This window comes from Amblyomma maculatum, chromosome 9 (genome assembly GCF_055883805.1).
Source record: "Amblyomma maculatum isolate TAMU_Amacu chromosome 9, ASM5588380v1, whole genome shotgun sequence".
Lineage (NCBI taxonomy): Eukaryota > Metazoa > Arthropoda > Arachnida > Ixodida > Ixodidae > Amblyomma > Amblyomma maculatum.
In genome coordinates this window covers 127,643,419-127,655,719 of record NC_139352.1, presented here as the reverse complement: position 1 = coordinate 127,655,719, position 12,301 = coordinate 127,643,419, and the positions used below count along the sequence as shown (strand labels likewise).

Genomic DNA, 12,301 nt, shown 5'->3' with positions numbered 1-12,301 from the left:
CTGAAGTAATTGTATTTATGGGAACTTCTGAGGTGGTTCTGTTTAGGAAGGCTTTAATAATTTTACACTTCTTGTTAACGTCATTTCCGGCTAGATTTAACTCTCCTTCATGGTACTTTTTCTTTGATTGGTAGGTTTTAATGATCCTCCTCACAGCCAGTTTGTGTGACATTATCTCTCTCAGATGTGCTTTATGCTGCTCTCACTTTTCTATGAAGGGAGTCTAGTGGAAAGATGAAGGTGTGAGACACTGCTTGATGTGCTGTTGTTCATACTTTCTTTCAGGAACAAATGTGATGGGAACTCAAACAGTGCTTTCAAATGTCTCTAGGTTTTCTGTCAGTTGCAACTCCAACTGTGCCTTTCTTATTGTGATCTCTTTGCTGCTTTTTATCTTGACAGGTAATCCCGCTTTCCCAACATTTTTTTTTTTTTTGTTTCTTCCGAAGCTTGGGTGGCTTTGAGCCCAGCAGTCAGTAAAAATGCGTGCAATACAGAACAATCTTGTTACAAGAGACATGGTTACAAGAGACACTCGGTTATAAGGAACACTTGAAAATGGTTTGGTTGGTTTCCTTATGTTTGCCATGTTAACAACATTGCATACAAGAGACATGGTTACAAGAGACACTCTGTTACTGAAGGCAACTTTTGCAGGTCCCTAAAGTAACTTCTTCACTATCTAGAAGAGACACAATTAACTCAGGTATGCTCATGCAACGCAGCTGACTCATATGAACTCGTATGTGTGGCAGTTTAGATTTCCTTATCTAAATTCTGTTCTATATCAGTGTCCTTTGTTTGTTGCATTACGTCAGGAATCAAGAAGGTGTGTCTCCTCTTGACTGGGAAGTCAAAATGTCCCTGTTGTTTCAGTCACGCAGGAATGTGATGGCAGTGGCTGAAACAATGGGGACATTTTGACTTCCCAGTCAAGAAGAGGCACTCCTTGGTTCCTGACATATTGCAACAAAACAGGACAGTGAAATGGAGCAGAATTTGGATAACGAAACCTAAACTGTCACACATACGAGTTGGTAAGAATTTTTGGTTACAAGAGACAACTTTTTCGAGTCTCTTGAGTGTCTCTTGTAATGAGGTTTTACTTATTTATTTATTTTAGCATACTGTCAACCTCAACAGGGGATTTTACAGAGTGTTTTTTACATTGCTACGGAGCAGCTCATTATAAACCCTGAGTGAATGCATCCTCAGTATATATACTGTCTCTTTTTTAGTGGATAAGCCAGCAGTTCTTGCACAGAAAAGTGTTCCTCTCAGATTAAGAAATGAGCTTTCTTCTTTTGGACAAGGTGTTTGTTACCGACCTTTGTTATGATGCTCATTTATCTTGTGTATTATTATGTTACCCTTTCCTTTGCAAGTTCTGTCCTTTCCTTTCATTCTTTTACTCTCTTCGAGATATTTCAACTGGTTTTTATGGCCTGCTGGCACCTAGTTTGCCACAGCTGCATATGCTAAAACAGAAATGGCTGTTCATTTCCATTTGAGAAAAGTGGCAAATTTTCTGTGGGCACTATTTTGTGGAACGCACATTTCACTGAATTTTATTCAGAAATGTTCTGGTGACTTTATTTTTCTGTGGGCAGGCTTCAAGCAGTATCTGTGCTGTTGGCAACACTTGTGACTCAATGCAACAATTGGTTCTAAACACCTTCAAAGCGGTGCTCCTTCTTAGAGGGGGCTTCAGGGTGTACTTTGAAACTGAGCGAAATTACTGGTGGCTTGCAAAACCAAGACCGGTATTTGTGTGCACCCAAGATAACATCAGGATGGTTGGTCTTTTCAAGACAAAAGCCCTTATCAATTTGTCCTCACAGTCCACTTACACTGAGTGCAGCTTCTCTTGCTAACTGGCTTGTATTTTTGCTGGTGAATTTCATTTTCTTGGCTACAATTTTTTAGTGATTCTGTCGGATATATTCATGATCTTGAAACCTTTGTGAGATTCTAATAGATGTGCTTTATTTTTGCGAATTTGGTGGATTGGAAGGCACACATTGCCACACATTTTGATATTGTTTACTGAGCTACATTGTCAGCTGCTTTTATATATATACACACCTTCTCAATTTCATGCTGATAAACAGATGTCAGCTTTGAATTAGGTGATCCTTTATTTCGTAGACTGTTTTTCCACAATCTGTTTATATTCCATGCCACATAGGATGTCTAACAAATGTAGAGGAAGGGAGGGGCTTGTTTAGAGCTTGTTTACATTAAATTTCTCTTGTGTTACCAACTGGCTCATATTGTTACTTGTGAGTCTTTACCAGACTGCATTCTGCACAAAGTAGCAATCATATTTCTGTGCCCTGGTTCGAAACTTGAAGAAAGAAAAAGATTTTGCATCAAGGCATTGTTGGCTGCGAGGTGTGTAGGCTGTTTTAAAACATTCAGTTGCTGTTGCTGTTTCTTGGGTGCAGTTGTGTTTACATATCTGTCAGTATTGCACTTGTCAAATGGATGGCTTTAGAGAACAGGGCTCTAATTATGGGCCTTTCACCTGAAAAGTGTTTCTGTCGGATATCCTTACGATTTTCACTTTTATGAGTTGTTAATGCACTTTATTTTTGTGAATGTGGTGGATTGGAAAGGACACAGTGCTTCGAAATATACAGTTAAGTAGTGCGTGTTGTCGGACTAGTTGGTTCTGCATATTTAAGAAGAAATTAGCTCTAATACTTGGACGGGGACAGAAGAAAACACACACGGCGAATTGACAAGTGCTGCTACCAACTGCTTATTGGAGTGTGAACACAAGGAATATAAAGGAAAATATGAGCATGCGCAGAGAGTACAGGCACACACGTCACGCAACTGCAACCAATTATGGCAGAAAAGAATTAAAAAAAGCACATTCAGCATCATAAATTTGCAAAGACTCGTCACTCGCACAGCGATCAGACAATTTTTTAACATGGAACACCTCTAGCCCAAGCCGAGCTTTTACATTGGCGCTCCTATCTAGAATCTTTGTATTCTCAAATCGTGTCGTACACAAGCTGACACAGGAAGAAACATGACGCTCAAGGTTGGAATTTCTGTCATTATTCTCAATATTTTTAGCATGCTTCTGTAGCCGGTCATTAATACAGCGGCCAGTTTGGCCTACATATGAGAACCCACATAAAAGGGGTATGCTATATACCACTCCTGTGGCGCAATTGACATGGGAGTTGCCATACCTCATTTTACAGCCCCCTTCGCAAGCGCCATAAATGCAACCGCAAAGCTTTGACAGTTTATTGAGGTCTGAAAACACCAACGGTACATGGTGCCTACTGGCCACTTTCTCGAGATTGTGCAACACCTGGTACACATATGGGACCACCACCGGCTTTGAAGACACGAGATCAGGTCCTCTTTTTTAGGGCGCTTTTTTGTCTCTTCAGGAGGGTTTCCGCGACTGCTGTTATAACCGGTCCAGGGAAGTCTACCACCAAGAGATGGGAAACCCGATTGTTGAGGCTATCCTGCATTCTATGAGGGCAGAATTTTTCAAGTGTATTCCTTGTGCTCAGACTCCAATAAACAGTTGGTAGTAGCACTTGTCAATTCGTCAAGTGTGTTTTCTTCTGTCCCCGTCCAAGTATTAGCGCTAATTTCTTCTATAAGCTTCAGAATATCTAAGCTTTCACTGAGCTACACTGTCAGTGGATTTTGTTTCTTGTTATGGAAGCTCAGCGTCAATTGTCACACTGAAGAGAGATGGATGTAAGCTTTGAATTGGGTGATCCATCATTCCTAGACTCTTTTGTAGAGATCTGTACCTTGCATGATGTACAAATATAAAGGAAACGAGGGGCTCATTATGAGATACCAACAGAGGAACTTAACAGCCACTGATTCCAAGGAAAGCATCGATTTTTTTTTCTATTTTTGCTGATGAATGAATACTATCCAATCCTCCCGATTTCACACTGAACTTTCCGATTGTACAACTGCTGACCTGTATCTCGCAATAAGTTGCCTCCTAATGATGGCTTAAAAGTGCAAAACAGACATAGACCAAGAAAGAAACGAGACACACGAGCCAGCGCTGGTTCGTATATCTTGTGTCTTTCTTGTCTGTGTCTGTTTTGCGTTGTTAAACCACCATTATGAAGCAACACCAACTAGCCCAATCTGCAGTTCTAAAGTTGTCTCCGCCTGCACAAGAAGGAGTTTTTGCAAATCGCTACAGCTGAGCCTGTAGCTGCATTCTATTCGTCAGCATTACAATTAACAGCCACTCTGTATAGCCACACCATTGGCATCATTGGTTGTACAGCCGATCATAGTGAAATCGAGCCGAAGCTGAAGTAACTGGAACTGTTTGCATTACGTGTTTGCAGTTGCAGCTGCTTTTGTATACATTTATGGTGTAATAGGCTGCCTGTGTGTAGTGTGCGGGGTAAAGTTAGAATTCTCATGTGCTTAAAGGCATGGTGCTATCGGAGCCAAAGATGTATCTGCAGAAATGTTTGCAATCTTATACATTTGAAAATCCATGCTTTGAGACAAAAAAAGAAGCCATACACTTTGCAAATGTGTCGATGAAATGTGAGTGTGTCACCGCGGCAAAGGTGACTTGAAACTGAAAGTAGAACTGAATTCCACTCATCACTGTACAACACGACCTGGTGAAAGCCCAGTAGTCTCGACCAGCTTTGAACAAAATCACTTTCGACAAATATTTGTAGCTAGCAAAGTCTGCTACCTCAACGTCTGTGAAAAAGGACTTGATCGTCACTGTCGGAAAGTGTGGTCAGCCCTTCTCCCCTCCTTCCCCCCACCCCCTCTTTATGCAAATGAAAAATCTTAATTTTGATATCGCTAAGTTGGCAGGTATATAAGTGTGAAATAACATAATTGGGGAGATGATCGATTAGAAAGTAGAAGAATAAAATGCAGGGGTTCAGCTCGGCCGAATCGAGTGTGTTGAGCGATAGCTCAGTTTACAAGGTTAGACACGGTTTCGCTTGACTGTTAAACGTTATTGCACAACATGGTCAGACTGCCCAGCAACGGAGGAAGCCTTTTCATGCCAAATGGTATTATCACACGATTCGGTGCCATCCGTTGAGACATATAACGTTTCATCAAAGCTGCAGTTGAAGAAGGCCAACTGTAGAAATGGGGGTGCGAGTTTAGCGGCGAACATTTGCATGAGACAGTATCACGGCAAAACGCATGCTGCTGATGGTTCGGATCAGAATTTTCCCCCGTATCATCGAATCCTACCGTTTTGTTTTGTTGCCATTTTCACAAGAAGCATGCCTAGCTGGTTGCTTGTGATTATTCTACCCCGTAACTGCAAAGGGTTTTGAGTAATATTTTCCAGTACAGCATATGCAGTGGGTGCAGGCTTTTTTCTTCCACTGCGAATGGCTTAAATTCTTTCATCTTGTCATAGTGGTCAAAACTAGGCTTGATTACACTGCCTGTGTGCCTCAAAATTCAAGTCTTCATAAGTATCAGTTCATTTCAGTTCGAAATGCACTGGCATATATGTAACTTTTTTCACTCATTATATTTGAGCCCTGGGCTTTGATTAAATCAATATGTGGATGTCTAGATGTGTGAATAATGTAAGAAGCACTAGAGGCTTGCTTTGTACCTTACATGCAAAATTGACATTTGTGCCTCGGCATAGATATCGACATTTATTATGAACTGTGTACCTTTGGAGCCACCTAACTTTCTATGCTGAGTATATCTCTCAGTGCTAGGCTATTCTGATTTCCTTGTTTTTGTTCTTGAATGCGTTTGTTGTCGCCTGGTGTGGTGCTTGTGTTTTCTCTGCTCAATGGCCAAAACACTTCTCCTCAGTGACAAGCGCAAGTTATTTTAAAGAAAGCCTGTCTTGCTTGCAGTACTTGTTCTGCTTTTGGGTATTGTAGAAAATGCTTGATGACCTTTTTTTCTTTTTAGCTATGCATGCCAATTGATGTCAGAACAGTCAAGCTTGCAGTCTGTTGTATGCATTTTGCATATCGTCCCAAAGAAAAATATACAATGCAGATAAGGCTGCTTTCTAGCAATTACAAGTATCTGTGTATGCTTCTGTAGTCATAGGAATAATCCACATGCTTATGTCAAAGTTCATGCCCAGTGTAAAACTCTGGAACAAGCATTCGAGTTACCCCTTATATTTTGCTTTTTCACTCTGCAGTGGCATCCAGAAGCCCCCTTTTTTGTCATGTCTTATTCTTTTGTGTGAGCAGGAATGTCTGTAGTAAAAAGTGCATTAGCAATATTGAAAAAATCATTCTGACTAGTGATAACTTTTCTTTTTCATTATTTTGCAGGTTCGGCACTACCTTCTCACATTTTGCTTCTTAAAACATTTAAGCTCCCACTTTTCACCTTCTGCCCTGCAACGGCAGTTCAGTGATCACACCACTAGGCTGCTCTACCCAAGGATGCAAGTTCGGCCCTGGCTACAGTGGCAGCTTTTTAATTGAGATGAAAAGCAAGGTGGCTGTGTACAGTGTGATGTCAATGCATGTTAAAGAGCCCACAACAGTCGAGATGTCCTGAGCCCACCACTACAGCATCCCTGATAGCCCAAGTATTTGGGATAGTAAACTCTCTTAGCCAAACCAAACTTTTTACCATCTGTGGTTTTCTACTTGGCCAGCCATTGCTCCTCGCCTTCCCTCAGTACTGCTGTACGGCTAATTGAAGAATTTCTCAGCATCATTTGTTATATGCATTGCAACTTTCACACACCCTTGTAACAATTGCTAGGCTTGTATTGCTCTCGATTTTACAGTATGTCTACCAGGCTTTTACATAATGTATACAGTAGCGAACCGATGTTCGGACTCCAATCATTCGGATTTGTGCAGTATTTTGAATGTCATTCAGGAGCCGTTGTGTCCCTTAAGAACGTGTAGCTTTTCACAATCCTATTATGTCCAAAAGTTCATTTTTCGGACCAAGTTTGGCGCCAGCAATAAGTTGGAGATCGTTGTTTCTAGGCATGTCATAGAGGCAAGTGGGCATTGTTGTTGCAAACAGCCAGTTTTGCGCGGCTGTGAAAGTAGGCAAAGCACTCATTCAGGCAGACTAGCTTGGCTCTGTTCATTGTTGCCGTTTGATACAATGGAATAAGAGAGCGCTTAACCTTGTCATCGTGGTAGCCTATGAAAAGAGTGCAGTCAGGCTGAAAATGGGATGTGAGCTCCGTCCACCACTCGGGGGGGGGGGGTCGGTGCATTCACTTAGGCTCTCGTTCCGCTTGCTTTCTTCCCGTGAGTTCCATCTCGTGGTTTTCGCTATCGTCATTCGCCATGAAAACTGAGTGTTACTGCTTCACGCAGCTCATGTATTTGCTCGCACAGGTGCATCACTGCACGTCGTGTAGTGGCAAACATGACGAAAGCATGACTGGCTGAGATATTTTGTGGCTACAGCATAGCACGATCCACTTCTACGGGGCACCAATACACATGCGGCGACTGCTTGAGCAAGTTGCATGTTTCCTGGCGGCGTGTACACCAGCTGTGTTGGCACTAGTCGGCACGTGCACGCTGGTGGTCGTGCCCACCACATCAAATCATGCTAGCATGTGCGTATGGGTAGCGTGTGGAAACTGATCATAGTATTAGATCATGTGATGCTATAACTCCCTATTATCGACATATAAACGAAACATGGAGAGCAGTGAAATTAGTGATTTGTAAAGCTGACTTTTCAAGTTTACTCATTTTTCATACTGCTCGATTATTCAGACCATTTCCCAGGTTCTACAAGCCTTAAAAAATGGTCAGCGACTGTATATATGTATATATGTGTGTGTATCAGTTTTCCGGAAGTGGCAATACAGAGCGGCGGCGTGGCGACAGTAAACGGTGTCACTGAGTAGGCGGTGTGGAACTGCAATCGGAAGCTGGTTAGTCATTTCGGAGTGGTCCTTATCGCAGCGACCGGGAACGAGGTGGGTTCCAGGGCTGGTAGTCGTGGAATGTCATTGAAGGGTGACCAAGAGTTGCGTACAAGCGCGGATGTTGGTCATGTTGCTCCCAACGCTGGCAGTACCGGGATATTTGCCCACGACAACCACAACAGTAACACAGTGGAGCCTCACAGTGAGCTGTTGGCCCGGAAAAGTTAGCTTTGGGATGGCAGTAGTGGCGAGACGCAGGAACGGCGAAGTCGTTTGAAGGGTGGTAATAGCATCACGGCCCTGCTACCTGATCTTCCACAGAGCGGCTTGAAAACGGGTCCTGGAGGAGGTCAGTGGCGGGATCGCTGCCGGTACTACGCCGCGGGTGGTTGTAGCTCGGTCCGGACCAGGAGGGCGGTGATTCAAAACGCAGTGGCTGGAGCACACATTCATAATGGACGGTGTGGGCTGCAGAATGTTGGAATTTCTTGACCAGTTCTTGGACAATTCGCTAGATGAAAGGCGCCGTGTCATCACAGTTGTAACTCTCGACACTGGCAATGGTTGGGACGTCATAAAGACAACCAAAGTTGGGGGCGATACGCCGAGTCTTTAACGATTCAAATGTCTGGCAATGATGGATGATGTCACGTGAAGTGGCGAGGTTTTTTTTTTCGTAATAAGGAAATTGTAAACATCCTCAGCAATTCTTTTCAGAAGGTGGCCAACTTTATTCTTTGTCATGGCACGGTTAATAGTGCTGCAAAGCTTAAGCACTTCTATGTACATGGTGCACGTCTCACCTAGTTGCTGGGCTCGTTGGGTTTGTTCGGCCTTTTTCTTGCGCGACGAGGAGTCCCCAAAGCACTTTCTCAGTTCCTCCATGAAACTTTCCCAAGTGGTAAGAGAATCTTTGTGGCTCTCAAACCACAAGAGTGCAGTGCCCGCAAGAAAGAATACTACATTCGCCAGCTGCATGGTTGTGTCTCGGCAGGTAATGCGTGAGCCACTCTTCAGCATCATCTGACGTTCCAGAAAATGTGCACGTTGATGTGGACAGTACCTTTTCTGTTCAGGACAGACCTGAGGCCGTTGGTGACTTGTCCCAGATGTGTCCGCAGGCTGGTTGTTCCCTCCCGAGGTGTTCATAGTGGGCAACGGTGGTAGCAGTCCGGCCAGGCGTCGGCTCTTTCGGATGCTGATGGGTCCAGGATAGATGCACAGCACCTACCACCAAATGTTACAAAGTAGCAATGGGAGAAACTAATTTACAGAGTAGGGGTACATCACAGAACGGTCAGCGAACAATCAGTTACTCAGCCAGCGTTCCTCCGCTCTTCAACTTCTTCATCTTCATCCCACTTCTTCTTAGTGCAGTGTATCAGTATATATATATATATACACACACATTTATATTGTGCGTCTCCTGCTACCCTTCCAACTGTAAATACTGTCCAGCCATTTTATTCTTCAGGATATTTTACCTCAAATTTTTCTGGTTGTAGCTCACTACATTCCCACAAAATGGGGTTGAATGTGCTATTAGGTAAAAGGCTGCAAAATGGCCTGTTAATTCAAGTGACATGTTAGGCCGCTATGTATTCTTGAATGCACAACATCCAGCCAAACTTTTATAGATAATCTGGTTGCCCTTTTTTTCAGTAATATGGCTGTGCTTTCAGTGTCTATTTCATCTAGCCATACAGGCCAGGCTTCCAACAAATATCTGTGGTGTTGGAAAGTCATTGAGTTCATGGCAATGATTGGGTCACATTTTTGGGAAAGTGCTGCTGTTCATAGGGGCATCATGGCAAATTTGGTATTCGAACACTAACATAAGGGTTTTCATGAAAAAGCCAAATGCATGTTATCTACATCCAAAAACGTTTTTTTGCAGCTGCTGGATGCTTTGTTGTTTGGTGTTGCAGTTCTGTCCCCCATGTGCCTGCAATTAATTTAGCTGGTCACAGTTCTTGCGGCTATCATTTATACATTGTATAGTTTTTCTTAGTGACTTCTGTACTGCATTTAAGGTTGATTGTTAAGCTGTCAAGTGCAGTTTTTCACTCACATCTTGAGTAAAGCTAAAGGTCTGCAGCATATGCTGCACTTGAAAAGCAGTGCTAATAGAATCAAACTAGCTTGTAATTAGTGTTTGTAAAATTTATAATGATATCAATTGTTATTGTAATTTTATGCTGCTGTCACATATCTTGCTATAGCATAGTTTCTTTAAACTTGTTTTGAAAGCTGTGTCACCTTTTCATTATACTGACTAGTTCTCCATGTCTGCTCACGCTTAATGAGTTTTACAATTGCATACATGCAAAATTAAGGAGCCACATGCAAGGTTGATTAAACGTGGGATATACGTCCATTTTTAATGGCATCTTTAGCTTTGAGAAGTGGAGTTCTTTCTTATTACCTTGCTTCTGCATGTATCTCTGCAGTTTGATTTTCTATGCTGTCCTTTTAGAACAGGCTTACCCTGGTTGCAATGCAAAAACAGTGTGAATTTAGTTGGCACATTGTTGGGAGTGATGTTGCTTTGCTTGTAGTAGTGTGCAGCCGTTGCTAATAGAGTGGAACTATATTTACATATTCCCCCTTCTATTCTGTACCTATCAATCACTTGTATTTGGTGAATGCAGATTGATTGCTACTGCCGTGGGTTCTTTTTACTATGAAAGTAGTGTTCACTGAGATGTGCTTCATGGCTTTTATATTTATGAGGTGACAGTGCTAAATACAGCATGTACTTTGTTTTTGCAATTTTTTTAACTTCAGTGAGGTTATGAAGTGCTTCTGAACGTTTAGGGGTTTACTGTGTCACTCTGTCAAATGCAGTATTTTTTTTATCTGGTGTTTATTTTGAGATATGCTAGTTTGCTTCAAATATGATAATCTGTTATTTGAAGGCTGAAATCTCGAATTTCTATTTTTCGAATTTCGCACTACATATGTTGGTAACCTAAGAGACTGGCGCTGAGAGTATCCTTACTATTCATGAATCCTTCCTGTGGGGTAGACAGCTCTAATTATATCATGCATTTAACTCATGCTTTTTTCTATTGTGCAGGCTCACCTGCAAATGAAAGCTGCAGCAACTCACTTCACCAAGAGAAATTGGAACGAAAAGGGCGGTTCACATGTTCCGAGTGTGGGTATGCCACCGATAAATTAGGCTTTTTCAAGAACCACCAGAAAACACATCCTGGAAAGCGCCCCTTTCAGTGTAGTGTATGTGGCTGGACCTTTGCACAGAAGAGCCATCTGGTGAATCACCTTCGCACTCACACAGGTGAAAGACCATACAAGTGCGTAAATTGCAGCAAGTGTTTTACTTCACAAAGTCGCTTAACAGTGCACCTTCGCGTACACACTGGCGAGAGGCCCTATAGATGCAACCTCTGTCCCATGGCCTTTACAGAGGGGACAGGCTTAAATCGTCATCTGCGAAGCCATAAGTACAAAGAGGACAAGCTTAAATCATTATCTACGAAGCCATAAGAAGGAAAGATGACATTTACACATTGCCTGAGGTGCCATGAACAAAGCTGACCTAAAGTCACAAACTGTTCCATGGAGTTGCTGCATGTTATTAAGCGTTCAGGTAAATGGGCGGTTTAAGGGACAGTTGTGGAGCTATGTGACACCTGCATGTATGTAATCTACCAGATTTCTTGAAAACCTTGTTCATGTTTTGTGCACTTAAGCTAACATTATATAATCACTTAATTCTAACTGCTGTCTATCTGACGATTGATGTGAAAATGTTGATGGAAATGTACAGCGCAAAGAAAGACCAGGACAAAATGAGGACTCGTTGGACACATGAGCGCTGACTTGCAACAGTTTATTTCATGCCTCGGAGCCGTATATATAGTTAAAAAAAAGAAGCCAACATCACACATGCGCAGTAGGTGAACCATTCCTATCTTGATGTATGTATACCAGCTCCTTACGAGTAAGAGCGATAGAAGGCTTGGCCACGCAGGACCCACCCAACCGATCATCTCACTTTCTATAATCTCACGAGTTTGTCATGGTCCTTCTTTGCGCTGTACACTTCTATCGTGAATAACCAACACGCCCAGACTGCTACGGTATTGAAAATATCAATAAAGTATTTGAAGGATATGAACTTAGTGCATGTGATTGCATACATTAATTTTGTGAACTATGCAACTGCCTTTTCAAAAACAAAAGGCTGCATGCAAAGGCCTCAAAATGTTTGACACCGTTTACCCTGATTTGCATGCCATCCGATCACTCGTTAACAAATTTGGTATAACGCAGAATTATTGACAAGGGTATATTTGCATAATTTATTTTTCATGCCTCATTTTAGATGTTTCTAAATTTGTCTTTATGATGTATCTCACCTAGTGTGTGCTCGTTTAG

General features: G+C 42.2%; 1 long non-coding RNA gene across 1 annotated transcript in view; it reads left to right on the top strand.

Annotated features, from left to right (window-relative positions):
- LOC146180355 (uncharacterized) overlaps positions 1-11,116 on the top strand; it is a 30,399-nt gene extending 19,283 nt beyond the window's left edge. Inside the window, exon 3 of the long non-coding RNA XR_014700848.1 lies at positions 10,977-11,116. This is a non-coding gene — a long non-coding RNA (uncharacterized LOC146180355). The remainder of the gene's footprint in view (positions 1-10,976) is intronic.
- Positions 11,117-12,301: the final 1,185 nt, after the last annotated feature.